The 20,916-nt window shown below is 46.9% G+C and overlaps 1 protein-coding gene across 2 annotated transcripts in view; it reads left to right on the top strand.

The window, feature by feature from the left end:
• The window catches only part of ZBTB7C (zinc finger and BTB domain containing 7C), a 672,139-nt gene that overhangs the window by 379,943 nt on the left and 271,280 nt on the right, over positions 1-20,916 (top strand). Inside the window, exon 1 of one of the 2 annotated variants that reach the window (XM_085629524.1) lies at positions 1,366-1,561. The exons of the other annotated variant lie outside the window; for it this stretch is intronic. The gene's annotated coding sequence lies outside the window, so the exon portion shown is untranslated. Of the gene's footprint in view, positions 1-1,365; positions 1,562-20,916 lie in introns of those variants that run through there. 2 annotated transcript variants of the gene reach the window in all.

Below are 20,916 nucleotides of genomic sequence, written 5' to 3'. Positions count from 1 at the left end.
AGGCACAGGTGCATATGTACGTAAGAGCATGTATACATGAACTGACAGAGAGGGCCTTTGCAGGACTAGAGCTCCCTGGGCGGAAAAATATTCCGGCTCCCTCGCGGCGGCTCGTGAAGCAGGGGGGGAGGGGGGGGGGGGGTATGGGGGTTGCAGCTTTTCTTGTTCCCATGTCTGTGCCTGGCTCATTACGCCAGAGGAGTGACTGAATTCGTACGAAAATATATTCACTCCTCACCCCAACTCACCGGCCTCGTGCAGGTTAGCCCAGTCGCGATGGAGCGCGGGTGTTGTTGCTGTGTGACAGCGAGGGGTTAGACGGGGTTGAGGGGGTAAGAAGAGGGCTGATGAGGTGCTAAAAACGCCGCGTGCGGCACGTTTAAATGATTAAAAACACTTTAATATGAGTAATTGGAGCCAACTGAACAGGACGCTGCTGTTTACATGCATCTAAAGCACAGAGTGCCAGGCGCCCATCTAAAGGTTGGCGCCCTGGGCCTGCGCCCAGCTCGCCCATTTTCAAACACGGGCATAAGACGTGCCCGTGTCCCTTCCTACATATGTTCATATGCGCATGCTCATTGCACCGGATACATATGTAGTGATTCACTGGCAAAGAGCTGGACAGATCTCTGTGCCCAGACCACAGATAAGAAAGGTGTCACCGCCCTTAGAAACGAGGGGGGCGGGGTTACGTCTGAAAGATGAAATAACGATAACCTGCAGGCTAAAATTACCCGGCGCCTGCACTGATTGTTCCACCCACTGAGCTTCTTGGGAATGAAGTAGCAAACTGCTAGAGACAATGAATATCTAATATAATATTCATGTAAAGCACGTTTTGGGTGGACTTTTCAGTATACTCCTGCGAAAGCGCTGCTGTGAAAAATCGTACATGAATCTGAACGAGGACGGAGAGTTGCCATTTTTGAATGGCAGATGACGTGGAACTTCGGCTGTAGCGCGGATTACACTCCCTCTCCCAAAAGATGAAAGGCTGGGTCAGCTCTGCCGGTTAAACTAGGGCATTTCGCTCTAGCAGGATCTCAGTTTCAGTGAGCTACAGCACGAGCTTAGTGAGAGAGGAGGTGCATTTCTGATGTATAATGTGACTACTACCACAGAGGAATATGTGCAATTTGTGTATGGCTAAGGTCTTTTCAGAGCGCCGCGAGTCGTGCAGGGCGCTGTGACCCCCTCCCCCTCCAGGAGGAGGTGTGCATGCTCGCCAGGAAGGGCAGGCCCGGGACGCTCCTGGCGGACTCGGTACATCCACCGCCTTGTGCTCAGCCCTCAATTGTACAGGTGGACGAGCGGGGCCCGCTGCCAAATTCTTTCGGTTCTCAGGGAGTGGTGGGAGTGAATTCTTAACCGCTCCTAAAAAGGCTTAGCTTCCCCCACACACACACACATCAGCGACAATCTGGGGATAGCCGAGGCGCCCTTCGGCAACTTTACCGACTCGTGCTTTCCACTCCAGGGAGGCTGCGTCGTGGTTCCGTCCCCTGTCCCTGGACCGCCGCGGGAGCAGAGGCGAGGACGCGCCCGGAAGCAGAGGCTGGTAGGCGCTCTTGTAGGCTCGCTGTCTGGGACGAGGCGCGCTTCCAAGGGCAGGCTGGGGGCTCGGGGGACACTTTCACATTAAAAGCCTTTCGATTAAACGAGCAGCCGCGCAGCTCTCCCGGCTCTCTGTAATCGTACAGTGAGTCGGAGCAGGTAAAACGTAAATACCTACAAAGCGGTGGCTCTGCGTACTGAGGTCACCAACCTGTAGTGTAGTGCACCTTGAAGTTGACAAGATGCAAATCTTGTTTATTGCTTTCAGTCGGTATTTTGATGTCACTTGTAAACATTCGCTTATGTTTTTTACCTCGTGGAACATAAGAAAGAGACATATCGTGAAAGTCGTTTCTGGAAACAGTTTGTTACTGGTAGATCTACACAGGGAGATTTGTACACCATACCGAGACTTATATAGCACTCCACTTACCACAAAACACCTCCAGGCACTTTCAGGCTGCACAGGAGGTTTAGTTGGACACATCACACACAGGCTCTCTGACTTTTTGTAATTTGGACTATCGCTGTTTATATACGTTGAGTACATTAGTGACTTCATTAGAGGGGGCACCTTTTACCTATAGCTCCCCATTAGTTCGGTTTCAAATTTGAAAGCTACATGGGGCACTATGAAGTGTGTACAATAACGTCGGGCGTGCTTAGGAATAGTATGGGAAGTCATTAGTCCCTCTAAAGTCCAGGAAGATTCTGATCGGTTTTACCAGCACTCAGTAGCCTTATAGACCCTTAATATATGAAAAAGTACTATATTTATGTTAATATCTATGGAAATCATTTTATGTCCTGAAGAAGGTGGACTACAACAAGTCTTTTAGTCCACCGAAACCTGTGGCAATGTGTTTTTGGAAAACCTGAGCATTACTTTGTAAAACACAATGGTTTAATTTTGGACGCCGAATTAGGGATGTAACGGTAATATTAATGTCTTTAGCTTTTATATTTGTACATTTGTGGGTGGGGGTTCACAGCTTTGCTACTTAAAAAATATATATAACATATTAAAAATGCTTTATTAATAAATAATGAATTCATTTTTTCTGTTGTGTGCTACAAATAATTTATGTTCAAGATGAATGTTCTACAGTGATGCAGCGATTTTTAATTTGTTTATTTGTTACTTGAGTTTTGGCCCTTTCATTTCTTTAAACATGGGCTCTCCTACAGTGTTCATTTTATGGTTTGTTGACTTGACCACGGAAGCAATTTTGCGTTAACAGTATTGAAAACTGTAGAAAGTATTGGTCAATTTACGTAAACACATTTGTGCTGGTGGTATTCGTAGTTGCCAGTAGTACATTGCACAGTCTTGAAGTTAGAATCCCCTTTTAACATCTACTGTATTTTCATTTGCTGCATTTACAAATAGTGTGATGAGGACAGCCACATCACCATTCACTGCACCTCATACTTCTTTTCCAGCTTTTTTTTTTATAGTTCTTCTTATCTGAAAGAGGCAGGAAATGCACAGCACACAGGATGGTGAATTGCACAGGATCACACTGTTCTGGAGAAGTGGGGAAGCCGGGCCTAGATGCGCCTAGAGAGCATGTCTTAAAGTTCCAGAATCACAAATGTAGCCCCTAGAAGACCATACTTCCTCCCACGCATGAAGATGGGTATTGAGGTCAGTGCAGACTTTACAAAGGGGGTCGCATTTTAAGTCGAGTAATTAGTATTATTTCGTGATAGAAGAGGGAGCTTTACTTTGGATGATAAGATTTCATATCTATTCAAATAAAATCGGTTGTCGTTGCTGCGACAAACCTACAAAATAATTATTTGCAGTGAGGAAGGGGGTACACAATGGGTAGCTGTGTAATACGGTCCAATATTGCCATCAAGAGGTTCTGATGACATCATTAACTATGGGGCCAAAGGCCGAACCGTTTGTAAACGTCGCCAGCCCAATGAAATGGTAATGCAGGACCATATCACACATATTACCTGTTACATATTTTTGCTATTACATGTTTAACTTAGGCCAGGGACTTAGCTTGAAAAAGCTGTTTTCTAAGTACAGCTATGAATGGTCTCTGGCCAGAATCAGAATGTTTAGTTTTATTTATCTTTTATGAAACATTGTGGATATAACCATGGACAATGGTTAAGGTCAGTGGGCTTATGTGATTCTGTGGTCAAAGCCCGTACTGTATAAGTATGAATATACCACATTTTCATATAATTTACAAATTTCACAAAAATGTTCTTAGCTCCAGTGGATAAAAATACCAGAGAATGTGTAGCATAAATTGCTTTTTTTCTGCATAACTCGAAGAAGATTCCCGCCAAATTTAGTCCTCCATGCCACATAATCCTAGTAGACCTGACAACTGTTTTGGAGTTGTCACTTTGGTGTTCGAATCCATACTTCACACTGAACTGTGTAAAAGGTCTATTTTTTGTGTTGCTAATAACTTTGACGCTGTTTGGCAAATCTTCTATAAACTTTCCAAAAAAGTGCTACTTTTTCTCTAGTTTGTGCACGGAAAGTTTCGTGGTGATCCATAGGGGATGAGAAAAAGGGAGGGTCTCAAAACGCGGGGGAACCCAAAACACATTTTCCCCATTTATTTTTTCATAGGAACTGTAGACACAGCTTCATCCCAAATGGTTTAACTGATTCACTCCAAATTTGGCAGAAAGCTACATCTCGGTCCACAAAGAGTGCTATTTGTGATTTGGTGTAAATCTGTTCAGTAATTTTAGACCAACTAATGCAAACAAAATGATATATTTCATGATGAGGAGTATCTGCTGGACGACAGATCTCTTGGCGAGATCTGATTGGCTGTCACCATATCAACAAGGATGTGGCGGCAGCCCGAATACTTGGAAAAATGTTTAAAAAATAGACATAAGGGTGCTGGATCGGAATATCTGTACCCCCTAGGCCTAGTGGTGGTGCCCCAAAGAAACCCTGCAAGCTGGAAAAAAAAGTAAAAAAAAAAATTGTAACAAATTCGCGGAGGATACACGAATCCGTGGTAAACTAAAAAAAATGCATGGGCTCCACGGGTTTTAAAACGGCCGGGGGGGGGGGGGGCAGCAAATATATTATTTAGGGTGAGGGAGCACAGGGGACACCAGCACTTGGGGCCGATATTTTATTAAAGGGGACTCCATCCATCGTAGCTCCAATATCACCCCCAGCAACAAAAGCGGCACAAAGCTTTCCACTACCACCCCTCACCCCCTCCGGGTCCGGCCAAGCAATTTGCCAGGGCCGGTTTCGGTTCCCAGTCCAGCCCTGCCCGGGACACTGTCTTTTTCCCTGTCTGAGAGTGCAGGCAGGGAAAGTGCAATGTGCTCCCACCCAGCGGTCACTAATCAGATGAGTGATGTAATATGTGAAGTCATAAGCAGGGCATGGCAAGGGCGCACGCTAAAGTTACTTTAGTTAAGTACAACTGGTAAATTTCAGTGGTTTTTCGAGTTTAAAATGTTACATTTAAACTAGCATCTTCACCAAACTATAACATCACTTTAATCTTTGTTTTTCAGTGAATTTCTGTTTTTTCTTACTGTGAATTAAGATATCATCACCAGACTTACTATGAATTCACATTATCTTTTGTTTTTTTCAGTGAATTTTTTTGAACAATATGAAGATATGTTATTTTCGGTAAAGCAGACCTACTGGCTTTGTCAAAGAGTAGGAACATCAAAATATAAAAGGCTGGCCTACTGGAATTAACAAGGGGCCAGCACATCAGTCTATACAAAGCAGGTCTATTGGCTAAGTCAAAAAGATGCAGCAATAATTTATCAATAGCCATATTCCGAATTAATCCTTATAAATACACACAAAGCAATGCATGATCATTTTTCTCATAAACATATGTAAAATAAAATGTTTATATTCCAAATAGCCATACATGTGTGTTTGAGTCCTTCTTTAACACTCCTCAGGCCACAAAATGCAGGCAATGAACCAACCACTAGGGGTCCTTGCACACTAGCTGAAAAGCATACAGCTCCAGCTCAGAGTATTTTAAAAATAATGGTAAGCTCTCCTGGGGTCATTCATTCAATGTCCCAGGAGACTTACATTTTTTGTTACTTTTCGGGAGGGCTGCTGTACTCCTGACAGCCCCTCCAGCACTTTTGTAAATTGTTTGTGGTGCTCCACCCTACCATGGGGCACCACAACAACTATAGTAATTGTAATTGCACTTATATAGCGCTTAATACTCCTGGTAAGGTGTTGAAGCGTTGTACAGCGGGAAGAAGGCTAGTCCGGAACCCAAGGTTGTGGTTAATCCAGTGGTTATTGTTAATTATTGTGATTAGTCTTGTACGCTTAACAAAAAATATTTACTCCTGTTACTTTGTGAGATAAATTATATTAATACCAATTAGATGTGATCATTAGTGGGAGCTAAGTGGTTTCAGCATGGAAGATAAGAAAAAGGCCACTCTGAAGACTGAAAGACGAGGAATCGATGCAAAGGAAGTCAAGGTCAAATGTTCATACATGGTTATATAAAACTAAAGCTCATGCAGGTCATTATAAGGGTTGCTTCACAGGAAGGAGCAGTGAATATACAGTGAGTGGCCTTGTCACGTCAATAGTGAAGAGGTGAGACCGCTACTATTTGTTTTCTTGCGTGCCCCAGTCCCACCCGGGACACCTACATGATAGCACAGGAAGCTCTTTCCCACACTACCTGTACCTTTTTTTAAATTTCTTTTTTCTTTTTTACTTTTAGTGGGTGCCCTTTTCCCACCCGGGCCCCCACAACATGATCCTCAACTGTTGAGGACTGCGGGGGGAAGGCCCATGGCGCCCACAGCCATGCGAGCTCCCCTGCCCACACTCATCCTGAGTGCCGGCAGGAGCCAGCAGTATTGTTCTTCTCCCGCTCGGTGGGAGCAACTTTGTGCTTCCATTAGGAGGGGGCAAAGCTATGTTCCCTGCCTGGGACAGCTTTTGTTCCCTGCATGCGCTGTGTTGGACAGGGAACAATACAGTGTTCCGGGGGATAAGGTCCCCATTCATAGCCGCATCTTGACCATGGAGTCTTAGGGCCTTTCCCCTGCCCGACGCTGCCGCCTCAAATAAGATATTGGGCTCTGAGGAAGGGGTCCGCATGGTCATGAAATTACTCAAGGAGGGGACCTGCATGCTCCCTTTCCATTAAAAAATAAGAAACAGCTCAGGCCCCGGGGAATGGCGCCCCCAGTGCCATTAAATTGCTTGGGCAGGGGGCTTGCATGCCCCTTCCCCTAAACATATAGTGATGCCTTGACCCCCTGGGCCCTGGCCCAGCCCAGGGGGTTTTCATTGAATAGGGGGTCCCACCATTTGTAAAATAATTATTTTTACCTCAGTGCCGTAAGAAATCGTTTTTAGATTTTGGGCTTAGGGGGGGTCCGTCGGGGACAACTCGCCCCCCATAAGTTCTAGGGGATCTGGGTATCCCTACCTTGCCCCTATATTTTATTTACATTTTTTGTTCCGGACACATGGGCTCAGCCTTGAGTCCTAAAATGGCTGGCATACATCTTTGTTGATGTGAGGCAGCCAATCAAATCTAATTTTTTGATCTGCCGGTACTGCAGTACTACAGTTGCTTGATATATCTATTCATTTTTAAACTTAATATCTCAAAAACTACTGAACAGGTTCACACCAAAACACAAAATGCATGCTGTGTGAAAACAGATCTAGCTTTGCGGCACATTTGGTTTAAATCCGATCAGCTTAAAGTTCCTATGGGAAATTGCATAGGGGAAATGTGTTTTGGGACCCCTCTCCCACTTTTTCTCCACCTCAAGTTGACAAAACACCCCAAATATTTCCAGGAAGCTGATGAGGTGGATGAGACTTTTTGTTTTGGAAAGTTCCATGAAAATTCATCAAATGGCACCAACTTTTTCGCAAACCAAATCATTAATTTTTAATGGAAACACAGTCCTAAATATAACTATACAGGGGCGACAGCCACTGTCTAATTACACACGGTCACCCTATGTAGTTATGGTTAGGACCAGGTTTCCATAAGAAATGGATTTATTGGGTTGTTAATAACTTTTGTGTAGGTTGATGAATCTTCATAAAACTTTCCCAAAAAAAGGTTCATCCTCCTTGAGTTAATTCTTGAAAAATGTTGGTGTGATCCTCTCAAGCGGGGGCTGAGTAAAAGAGGAGAGGGATCTCAAAATGCATTTTCCTCATGCAGTTTCCCATAGGAACTTTATAAAAAGCTAGAGCAAAAACCACTGGACGGAATTACACCAAATTTGGCAGAAAGCTGGATTTTCCACCGAAAGCATGATTCTTGTAGTTTGGTGTAAATCAGTTCAAAAGTTTTTGAGAAATTAGGTAAAAAAATTATAGATATCTTGAGACAAAGGAGTATCGTAAGAATCACAGATCAAACGGTAACGATCTGATTGGCTACTGCCAACGCTACGACCCGGCGGCACTCCACGCCATCAACCCAAGCAGCAACAACAACTGCAAGCTAGTGTCACCAGCCAACACCCACGGACCCTTCAGCTGTCACTGCTGCCGGCACACCTGCAGCACTGCCAAGACCACGGACCCAGCGCAACCCACCCTCAAGAACACACCCAAACTGAAGACCCTGCAATGTATCCTCCCCAACGTCCGATCCCTCCACAAACACGCCGCAGAAAAATGGGACCTCCTCGACAGCACCACCCCGAACGTAGCGTTCCTCACCGAAACATGGACCAACACCTCCTCGGGAACGGACATCGCCATCGCCATCCCCCAAGGATACAAGATCTCCAGAAAGGACCGCCCTAACCGCCCGGTCGGAGGAATCGCCATCGTCCACAAATCCACTCTCTGCCTGAGCACACTCCCCGACGAGCCCACAGACCTAATGGAACACCTTCACTTCAAGATACTGGCGAGCCCCACTACCAACCTCCGAGGAACCCTCATCTACCAACCCCCTGCACCCCGCGGACCTTATGCAGAATCCATCACAGACGTCATCTCCCCGCAGGCCATCGCATCCACCAACTACACCCTGCTGGGAGACCTCAACTTCCAAGTCAACAACCAACAGGACCCCAGCACCACATCCCTCCTGGGCAACCTCCACAACATTGGACTCCATCAGATCGTGACTGAACCAGGGCCGGACTGGCCATAGCGGGCACCGGGCAATCCCCCGGTGCGCCGCATGGGTGGGGGCCGGTTATGGGCCCCTGGGGCCGGTTTTGTTACAGGGTCGTTTTTGCAGCATAGCTGCAAAATCGGCCCTGTAACAAAATCGTCCGAAAACCGGCCCTGGCAAAGAGCTCGGCGGTAAACCCCACCCCCCTCCCCCTGGGGGGTGGGGGCCGGCCAAGCACTTTGCCAGGGCCGGTTGTGGTTCCCAGTCCGGCCCTGGACTGAACCCACGCACTCAGCAGGACACACCCTCGACCCCCTCTGCAGAACAGGAAACTCCATCACCTTCAGCCACATCACCGAACTCCCATGGACCGACCATCGATGCGTCCACTTCACCTTCAGAACACCCACCATCCACAGACACCAGCACCTGCTCCCACGAAGAAATTGGACCAGAATCACCAATGACCAGCTAACCTCATCACTCAGCAACTCCACCCCGACGATCGCGGAAAACGACGACCCCAATGCCGCAGCCCGAACCCTGCACAGAGGGATCACCGACAGCGTCAACACCTTAGCCCCCCTCAGGAAAAACAACAACACCCATGCCAAGAAAGCTAGATGGTTTACCAACGAACTTCAAGACTCCAGACGCACTTGCCGCTGCCTCGAAAAGGATTGGAGGAATACCAAATCCACAGAAGCCCACAACAACTTCAGAGCCACCACTAAAGTCCACCACTAACTCATCAGAAAAACAAGGAAGAAAGCGATCGAAGACAGACTCTCCACCCATGCACACATCAGCAAAGAACTCTTCAACATCATCAAGGAGTTCGTCCAACCTACCAGCGAGTCCACCGACATCCCACCCTCACAAGACCTATGCGACAAACTCTTTTGAAAAACAACAGGTCCTTCAAGAACAATGCAACATGCGATAAATATAGACCAGAGTCGGCTCTATATCATTTATACAATGCCCAGCCGGGCATTGAAGTTTTAATGATCAATTAGAATTAATTTCTGACATAAAATTAGAATGTAGAGTGGGACACAGTCCTGTGTCCTTACAAACTAAACAGAAAGTGCAGACAATCAAACACAAAAAACATACATCAGGCTGAAGAATGAAGCTTATAGCCAGTACAAATACAAGGGCAAGCTTTCTTAAAGGTACAACAACATGCACAATTTTTAACAAGTGCGTTTAAGATGCATGTTTGTACATTGGGTCGACGACGTTTCGATCTATTCAACCAATACATAGATCATCATCAGGACTAGAAGGAGTAAAAAGCCTGAATTTACAATTCCTGTACAATTAGAAGGGGAAAAAATAAGAGAGAAAGGAAGGTAAGTTAAAACCTAATAATACTGTGAGAAAAACTGTCAGTAACCATGCACTGCATGCCATACGTGAGAGACACATCTGGCGGCTGGTTGTTGAGGCGAAGTTAAGGTATGGCTGGTGAAGTGAACCGAATGAACGAATCTTGCACATACGCTCAAGGCTGAATTGGACAAGTGCAATGGACTGGGATGGTGCGTGGTGGAGTGTAGGTGAATCGCCAGAAGGTTAACGGTGAAGTGGTACATGAACACAATAGCGAAAAGGTCAAGAGGACGTGAAGACTAACGGTGAGCCGGTCGCGTCGTGACTGGGAACGAAGGAAAGGCGGAAAACTAACCCAAAAGGAACCGAATCGCTCCTAGAGTAGGTTGCACTGGAGTCCAAGTGAGGAGTTGCTTGCATGGGTCAGCCAGGATAATACCAGTGGTTCAGCTAACCCTAGGACGGAAAACAATTAGAACCCGAAAGGGTAACCAGGGAAGGGAAGGGCGGAGTGAAGGAATGTACGCTCACCAGTAGTACGATGCAACAGGTTGCGGGAATTTCAAAGAACGACCAACTTCCCAGCAAAGCGGCCTGCGAATCCAAGGTCCGCCTGTGGAAAACCATACCGCGGGAGTTAAGGGTGAGGGGAGCAAGGTCGTCGAGAACGAGCACAGTAGCGCGCCAGTATGACACTTACCAGCATCCAGGGGAACGCACAATCGCCAGTTGGTAGTGACCGACTTGGCTGGAGGGTAAAAGAAGGATTCAGGAGTCACGTGATAACGGACCCGGGTCATGTGACAGGAAGTGCCGGCCGTGCTGGGACGTGATTGCGTGAGTGAATAGATGGCGGCCATGTTGGGTCAGTGTAACTTGAAGAAGGTGAATACGGAAACAGAGCGTGGATCAGTTAAAACAATACGACGATCAGTTAAACCAGTATCGTAATTTCAACAATTGTCAAAGGCATAAAACAAGGGGTTATAGAGAATTCCCATAATTTGCAGAGGGGTCTAAATAAGAGAGAGCCAATCTTCATTTCTGTTTAAACCATTGCGAATTGTGTCAAGTTGAATGATAAGCTTCAGTTCTTCTTTGTTCAGCATTTGTGCCAGATCACCACCTCTTGGTGGTAGCTTGATGATTCGCAGAACAGTCCATTTGATCTCATTGTCCTGGTGATTAGCCTGATTAAAATGTTCTACCAGTGGTGCATTAGGGACATTACAGCGAATCCTGCTGCGGTGTTGACCAATCCTTGTTTTAATCTTCTGGGTAGTCTGCCCAATATAGTTTTTCTTGCATGGGCACTGGATCAAATAAATCACATTACATGTGTTGCAATTCGAGAAACCATTAGAATTAATGACAATGTCACCGAACGAAAAGGATTTGCCTTCTAACGTCAGATCACACAAATTACAGTTGCCACATTTTGCATGCCCCACCAGTGGTGTGAGACCCCAATATGAATTAAGTGTTGTGGGAGGTGTTTTTTTGGGAATTGCTGCTCGCACAAGGTGGTCTTTTAAATTGCGATTTTTGCGGAAGGCAAATAATGGTTTCTCCAGATTAAGGCTGCCTGCATTCAGTATAGGCCAGTGTTTAAGGACAGATTTTCGCACCTGGTTTGAGATGACAGAGAAGGTGGTGACACATACAATTCTTTTGGTTTCTTTTTTGGGGTTGGGTGTGAGCAATGTTTCCCTAGGGCAATACCAAGCCCGTTTCTGGGCGTTGCGAACAAGACGAACAAATACTATGCGACAAACTCAGCACCTTTCTCCAGTACAAAATCATGAGCATCTACGACAACTTCAATGAAGACAACCAACACACTGAACCCTCACCAACCACCCCCGACACCATGAAGCCAACGATTGACAACTGGAAAGCCCTCACCACCGAAGACACACTGAAGATGATTAACTCAATTCACTCTGGGGCCCCCACGGACCACTGCCCCACCACATCTTCAACAGAGCCGCCGACACCATCAACCGCTCCCTGGCAATCGCATCATTCCCCGACAACTGGAAACACGCCGAGATCAACCCCCTCCTCAAGAAACCCTCAGTGGACCCCACCGACCTCAAAAACTACAGACCCATCTCCCTGCTCCCCTTCCCAGCGAAAGTCATCGAGAAAGCCATCAACAGCCAACTCGCCACATTCATCAAAGAGCGCAACATTCTCGACTCCACCAGACACAATTTTTGAGTAATCAAGGGGGTACCCCAGGGCTCTTGCTTGAGCCCGATCCTGTTCAATATTTATGTCACCCCACTTGCAAACTTGATAAGAAACTTAGGGTTTGTCACAATCTCCTATGCCGATGACACACAACTGCTTCTCTCATTTGATTAAAACAACACCAACATTCAGACAACCTTTTCGGAGGGAATGAGAACCATCACTGACTGGATGAGCAACAACTTCCTCCAGCTGAATCCTGGGAAAACAGAAATCATGCTTTTCAGAGAAGCAGTAACAAGATGGTCTCCCAATTGGTGGCCAGGAGAATTGGGCCCGGCACCCTCCCCCAAACCTGTGGTAAAGATCCTAGGGGTAAAAACTGATCAGAAACTTAACCTAGAGGAGCATGCCACCTCGACCGCTAAGACCTGCTTCCATGTACTAAGCTTGCTTCGCAGAGTTTTCCCCTTACTACCGTTATGCACAAGGAAAACTCTGATACAAGCATTGGTCACAAGTCGTCTGGACTACTGCAATGCTCTGCTGAACTTCGCTAAGGAATCCTTAACAGATTGCAAGTAGTCCAGAACATAGTTGCTCGATTGGTGACCAATGCTCCCCCCAGAACACCCTCACTTCCCCTACTCCGCAAACTGCACTGGCTGCCCATTTGGAAAAGGATTAAATTCAAGATCTGCTGTATGGTATATAAAGCCCTGAACAACCTAGGACCTAACTACATAGCAGATAAATTGATCCGATACATCCGCTCTGGGTCCAAAGAGCTTCTTTTTGTACCTCGCACAAAACAAACACGGCTGGGTGGTACATCCTTCTCTTACGTTGCACCCTCTCTCTGGAATCAGCTCCCCATCCACATTCGACTCTCCTCCAGCTACTTATCTTTCAGAAGGCAATTAAAAACATCACTGTTTTAAACACCGGGCTTAGCTATCTAGAGCCGTCATAGCGCGGAGATACCCCGGTTGGGGTGATTCATGCACTCTACAAATGACATAAATAAATGGAAGCCGTAGCAAAATGGATGAAAAACAGCTGCCTTCAACTAAACACCAACAAAACAGAAGTACCCATCATGGGCCCACACCCCAACGCCTGGAACGACACCTGTTAGGCCCCCGCACTCGGAAGTCCGCCCTCTCCCATGGACCACGCACGCAACCTGGGAATCATCCTGGACTCCAAACTCAAAATGGACAGCCAGATCAACGCTGTCTCGTCCTCCTGCTTCCACACCCTCCGCCTCCTACGCAAGACCTTCAAATGGATCCCCCTGTAACACAGAACGACCGTCACTCACGCCCTGGTCACCAGCAGACTCGACTATGGCAACGCACTCTACGCCGGAATAAACAAAAACCTCACACGCAAGCTACAGAACATCCAGAACGCCGCCGCAAGACTGCTCCTCAACCTGCCAAGACACTGCAAACATCTCACAGCACCTGCGCACATTCCACTGGCTCCCCATCGAAGCTAATGTCACCTTCAAGATGCTCACCCACGCTCACAAGGCCCTCCATTACACCGGATCAGCATACCTGAACAGCCGACTCAAATTCCACGCACCCCAAAGGACCCTACGATCAGCCCAGCTCTCCTACGCTGTGGTCCCCCGCACCAGAAAGACCAGATCAGGCGGCCGCTCCTTCTCCTTCCTCGCGGTCTGAGCCTGGAACGCCCTCCCTCTCCACCTCAGACAGACAACATATCTCCCCATCTTCTACAGAAACCACAAAACCTGGCTCTTCGAAAGACCCCTTCCTTGATGGACTGGAACCTGCGAAACCCCCCTTGAGACCCTCACGGGTGAGTAGTAGCGATTAACAAACGCATGATTTCTGTCAACTTCAACAAATATGTTTAGCAGCCATTTTAGGACTCTGGGGTTCAATCCCAGTGTCCTAAAAATGGCCTAAAAAAAGAAATATTGTATGGGGGCAAGGTAGGGATACCCTTACCCCTAGCCCCCTAGGCCTGGTGGGGAGGATCCAGAGGAACCCCCCGCAGCCCTCCCAGACAAACTTTAGAAAAAGAAATGTTGGAGCCACAATTTTTTATAAACACCCCACCATGGTGGGTAGAGGTGGGCGAGCCACTGAAGGCTTGAGCCTTAAGCCTGACTCTGGCTCAGCATTGGGGGTCTGTTGGAATCTCAAGCCCATAACAAGATGAGATTTCATGTGGCTTCTGCCTGCCACCCTCATTCTACCCAGGATGTGGCATTACAACCAGAGCTGCTGACTTTGGTACTGGAGAATAAGGTTCTAGTCTTGGGTCGACTCAACAACATCCTGTGATTCTGGGCACATCACCCAATCTGTTAGTGCCTATAAACATTGATTGTGACCTTGTGTAATGTAACTGGTGCTTATGTAAAGCATTCCAATACCTTAGGGTCGAGTTTGCGCTATAAAAAAAACTGCAGAATATGAACAGAGAAGTAAAAACAAAGCCTTAACATAAGGAATGTCAAATAAGTACTCATTTACTGGCTGATTTGTACAAAGTGAAATCAGATAACCTATTTGGCACATTTCAATTTTCTATAAAAAATGGAGAGGAGGCATGAATGTGCCCCCCTCCCCAAGCCAGATAATGGCCTGGAGGCCCCAATCCCCGAAACCTGATGTATTATTAATTTATCAGCAGAGGGGGCTATGGGGTCCCCTCCCTGATACACTTAACAGTCCTGTTGACCGCTTGCTCTGGGGCCTGATGCATTCTTTGTTTATTAGGAGAGGGGGCATGGGGCCCTCTCCCTGAGCCTCTTAACGGGCCCAGGGACCCATCTCCTGGGGTCTGACATATTTTTTATTTATTTTGAGAGGGGGTTATGGAGCCCGTCTCCAAACCACTTTATGGCCCCAGGGACCTTATTCCCTGGTGACCAATGGAAGACAGTGTCCTGGTGACCCCAGCCCCTGGTTCACTGTGTTTTGTTTTCTGCCTTCTCAGGCAGGAGTACACTAAAACTATTCCACCGCGAGGGAGAACAAATCTATCTCCCTGCCTGCACTCTTGCGGGCAGGGAACACAGGATTGCTCCCACCCAGCAGGAGAAGAAACAAAAGCTGCTCCCGGTCAAACAGGAGCAAAGAAATCAAGCTAGCTCCTGCCAACACCTGGCACGGGTGCTGACCGGGATGACGGCAGGGCAAAGGGAGCATGCCCCCCCGTTGCCCCAACATTGGGGTAAAGTGTGGGTGTCCTGGGTGGGACAGGGACACCCACAATACAAAAAAATGTGGAAAAAAACAAGAGGGGTTCTGACCAGCGAGCCTGGCGGGTCCATGGGGGCCTTGGGCCTTCCCTTGCGGCCCCCAACAATATTTAAAGGTGTGGGTGCTCTGGATAAGACCAGGTTTCACAGGGAAACAAAAGAAATAAATTGTAACCTTGCTGGATTATTGTTGAAGTGGTGGCCACTATTACATTTTCACTACTGCCCCCTTGGGATCTCCCCATTAGGACCTGTGTGGGTATTTAAAAAAAAAGTAGTTGTCGTGATGCCCAAAGGAGGGCTAGGGGCACCACCAACTAATTGTAAAAGTGCTGTGGGGGGGGCTGCAGTGGGCATATCAGCCACCAGGAATTAAAAACAAGCTGTAAATCTCCTGGGTCACTGGATGAATAATCCCTGGAGGGCTTCCCATTGCTTTTCAAGTATTCCGAACTTGAGCTTTATGCTCTTCGGGTGGAATGTGGAGACCTCTTGCTGCTGGTTCTATGACTGCATATCTTGTGGCCTAGAAAGTGTAAAAGATAGTCTCAAACACATGTTTATGGTTGTTTTTACTAGAAATACTATATCTGAAATACTTCTGTGACAATTATTATTATTAAGAACTGCCAGCTGTGTCTTTAACCCTTTCAATGCGCATGACGGAGCGGTTCCATCATGCGCATCGGTTGCGCTGTGCGTATGAGGGAACCGCTCCGTCATGGCCCCGCCCGCGCAATAGAACCTTCAGCACAGCGCGGTAATCCGCGCCGCGTTGAAGGGGTTAAAAGGAATACATTCATATTATGGTTATTGGCAAAATATTGTAACTTTTTGACAAAGCCTAAATTTGCTTTATATGTTGATCTACTGTCGCATAGAAAGCCAATAGGCCTTCTTTTTATATTTTTGTTTTTAGACTCTTTGGCAAAGCCAGTAGGGCTGTCTTACTTAAAATGGCACACCTTTACGTTGTTACTTTATGTTAAAAAAAACTTCAGAAATTCACAGAAAAAAACAAAGGTTAAAGTGAATTTGTAGTTAGGGATGTTGATAATGTCTTACTTCAGATTAAAAAACCTCAGAAATTTACTGAAAAAAACCAAGTTTGAAGTGACGTTATAGCCAGGTGAAAATGTCAGTTAAAATGTAACATTTTAAATGCAAAAAACACTGAAATTAATCAGTTATATTTTACTGAGCTAAATATAACTTGCGCCCGACATGCACTGTTATTACCTCACATACTACATCAACTTGTGACATGTTCAATGACATCTCTGATGACATCATTCATCATACTGCTCCTCACATTACACTATAAACGGCTAGATCATTTTTAAAAAAGGGGTCTCAGCAGAGAGGCCAATCTCTGAGCACACTCTACTGGGCAGAACTGTTTTCTACACATAGGTCTCAGTGGGGAGCGCAGTCCCTCATCACACCCTACTGTCCACAGCCATCACCCTAGAAAGAGGTCTTAGCGGAGAGGCCAGTCTCTCACCACATCATACTATGCATAATGGTCACCCTGCGCAGAGGTATGAGTAGGCAGATCACTTACTTACTTCACCCGGGTACATACAGCATATGTGCTGTCAAAGGTCTTTACGAAGAGTCCACTCCCCCAAGACAGCCATGACCCATTAGGGGGGCATGCCACTACTAGGCACAGCATTCACCCTGTGCACAGCAGTTCACAAAGTGTCCACTCCCACCAGACACCAAAGCATCATTAGGTGGCCCACCCCTACTATGCAGGCCATCGCTCTGTGTACCACTCTTCTTGGAGAGCCCACTTCCGCCAGCCACCCACACTCCATTAACTCAAGCCGCTACTAAACACAGTCCCCACAATGTGCACAAGTCTTAACAGAGAGGCTGATCTCCTCAAGACTAAGCCCCATTGGCTCACCAAGCTCCTATTATGCACAGGTGTTCCCCCGCATAAGCATATAGCAAACCGTCACAATCATTGGATGAGTGTAGTTTAGTGTAGTGTAAAGAGTGTGTGTGTGGTGTGTGTGTGTGTGTACTTGTTAAAGTGTTGCAGTTTAATGATAATCACAACTTTTCTTTTTTTAATGACTTATCCACCAACTCTTTGGCACAAGTGTAAGGATTTCACATTAGCTGAACTTTCCTGCGTGAAGAAAATGACTGGTTTTCTGGTGTCTGCAGAAGCGCGTCCAGCTCTCTGGGTCACTCTGTCATAGATTCTGCCAGGGCCTTTTCTGTTTGCTGTCTAATTAGGCGCCTTTTCCACTGTAGACCGTGTCCTAATAGCAATACCTGTAATGCACCCAGCAGCCCCAGACTCCAGAACATCATGGATGGCACATCCTGTGCAGGGATGCTCAACGCTGGCGAGGACCCCGGCAACGACTAATGTGTTTGGGTTTATTTACTCAGGGGGGCCAATTAAGAAAACTCCGGGATTAGAAATTGGAAATCTGTTCCCTTTCAATTCAGGGGCGTAACACAGCCCCCCGCACCCCGGGGGGCAGGCTCCAGGGGGCCCCCTCAGCACTGCACTTCGGCCGGGGAGCTCCTGATAGAGTCTGGAGGGGGCCCCCTCCACGTACCTTGCAGGGGGGCCCCCTCAATTATCGTTACACCACTGTTTGAATTACACCCAAGCTGGTGAACCACCATAAAGGAGAGGGTTTCAGTTGGTTAGGTCTGGTCTAGAGACAGCTTTGACTGTGTTTCCAGACCTCATGTTTTCCAAAATCATAATAAAAATGCAGACAGATAGAAATGCACAGAGTTTAATAGATAGAAGCAACCCGTTTAATCTGCTCAAGTGTCATTCACAATTTGCTTCTTCCCATGCTACACTAAAGCACGGCACAATTTATCAGCCCACTTAACCATTGGCTTCCTTTACTGTGACTAATTATATTTGTCGCTTGCACATGTGCACATCCGCCTAAAAAGAAGTGCACTTCGGTGTCAGGGAGGCAGGCAAATCCCTGCTGTAAGTTCTGCTTTGATTTCATAGTTCCTTTGGTTATTTTTGCAATAGGTCATGCTTTACATACTTTGTTGTTTAACACAAATGCAGGCTACATGTAGATGGAGGCTCTTGTCATTTGCATTATTTTCACACATTTAATGACTAATGCATGCGTTTGTAAATAAATAGATACATATGAAAAAGAGGACTTTTCAAGGACAGACCAGTTAGCTTTGCCTATGGTCGTTGTTGAGTTGCGCCCATTCTTTTACTCTAGAGACGTTATCCAAATAGGATGTTCACCCACAGCAACTCATTTAAGGGGTCTTTCATGCCAAATACTCCAAAACTAGGGGGGAACTCTCTCTCTCTCTCTCTCTCTCTCTCTCTCTCTCTCTCTCTCTCTCTCTCTCTCTCTCTCTCTCTCTCTCTCTCTCTCTCTCTCTCTCTCTCTCTCTCTCTCTCTCTCTCTCTCTCTCTCTCTCTCTCTCTCTCTCTCTCTCTCTCTCTCTCTCTCTCTCTCTCTCTCTCTCTCTCTCTCTCTCTCTCTCTCTCTCTCTCTCTCTCTCTCTCTCTCCTCCCAGGAAATGCCTGATGTGATTGGCTCAGTGATAGAGAACCACCACTTAGCAACAATGGAACCGCGGAAAGTAGTTGGGTAATCATTAGCAATACGCTCTTTAGTTAGATGTACTCCAAAGTAAATGTCCAGATAAAAGACCAGATGTTAGCTGCTGTGGATTTTAAGAGTCCAGGGTCTTCAGCTGACACTGCCAGCCATTACAATCTTAAAAATAAACATTTTTGTCGCCATCTGTTTTGTGAATTAAAAGATTCAAACTACTTTTTTAGAAAATAAGGAATAAAAACTATTCATGAAGAAATGTGTAAATATGCAACTTCAGGCTTACTACCTCTCATGGGCACAGGCTTACTCCTGCAAACTGCGAGGGTCACAGGTTTGCAGGCAGGGCCGGACTGGGAACCACAACCGGCCCTGGCAAAGTGCTCGGCCGGCCCCCCTCCCTCCCCCCGCCCGGGAGGGGGGGTGGGGGGGCTGTGTACCGCCAAGCTCTTTGCCAGGGCCGGTTTTCGGCCGATTTTGTTACAGGGCAAATCGGCCCTGTAACAAAAACGGCCCCCAGGAGCCCAAAACCGGCCCCCACCCGTGCAGCGCACCGGGGGATTGCCCGGTGCCCGCTACGGCCGGTCCGGCCCTGTTTGCAGGAGTAAGTTTGAGAAGTTCTGTGAATGTGAAGCCAAGATAGTGTTCAGTTGTGGGTGCCAATGCTTTTGTGCAAAAACACTTTTATTCTTTTCTTTCCCCATGCAAAACTCTTTCCCCACATACTGCCACTATTTTTGAGATTGTTCCATTTGCATTCTCTCCTGGAGCAGATTTACTTCTGCCCTTGACTGTAGTATGTACGTTTCTATTTCTAGAGTGTCCGAAATTGGGTTACTGGCTGACTTGGGTGTGTGCTCTGGTCATTTGGCAACCACAGTCGTCGTCAGGGTGAGGTACAAGCCAATCCTAAATTAGCCTGTGCTCAACCCTCTGGTAGCTTGGCACAGAGCAGTCAGGCTTAACTTAGAGGCAATGTGTAAAGTATTTGTGCAACACTTCAAACAGTAAGACAGAGTAAACACCTCACAAAAAGGTTCCCATACCAGGTTAGAAAAATAGAGCAAAATTTAATAAGTAAAACAACATCACCACGACAAAAATCTAGTCAGTAGAACCAGAGATCTTAATTTTTAAAGAATAAAGTGAATATAGCGCCAAAAAGGCACAAAACGCCAACTTGGGTTATCTGCTTGTGCTGGGCCGGGTCAAAGGAAAACATTCAGGCTGACTGCGATGGAGTGCAGGTCGGATACAGTCCCAGATCAGTCCAGCTAATGTTTTACCTTCTTAAGTTTTGTGCCAAAAGTCCCGTTCACAATGGAGAGTATCACGGGATGCAAGGAGAGCATCGCGGGCGGTGGTCAGTGTGGCACAAAGAGCAGGTCAGGCATCCCAAATGGGTGAGCTGGTGCTTCTCATTGGCGGTCGTCTGCGGGCAATCGATGCCTGCCTGGAAGAGGCTCGTGCTGAACTTCGGTGTGAGCGGCGCGGTCTCGGTGCGAACATGCCCGTTCATGGTTGAGAGGAGTCCAAAGCTTGATTTTAGAGTCTGTGAGCCACACTAAGTCTCCAAGACCTGAGAGGCTCCGTTTGGGGGTCAGGAACTCAATACAGCTGGCTCCAGGAGCTGGTTGGGGAGCCTTTTGTGTCCGTTAAGCTCAGATCAGGAGGCCAGCAGACCAGCACTTGGAGACACTCTGGGGTCCTGGGTTCAAAATGAAGATGCAAGTCCAGTTTTCTTCCCCAGGCAAAAGGGCAGCAGGACAGCACAGCAGGACAATAGTTCCTTTGGAGCAGCAGTCCAGCAGAGTAGCAGTCCTTGTAGCAGCACAGCATCCCATCTACGTGGTAGACTATCTATAGATCCAGAAGT

Source organism: Triturus cristatus, chromosome 2_1, assembly GCF_964204655.1.
Source record: "Triturus cristatus chromosome 2_1, aTriCri1.1, whole genome shotgun sequence".
Classification (NCBI taxonomy): Eukaryota; Metazoa; Chordata; class Amphibia; order Caudata; family Salamandridae; genus Triturus; species Triturus cristatus.
Note: the sequence above shows the minus strand (reverse complement) of the source record. Positions and strands in the feature narration are given on the sequence as shown.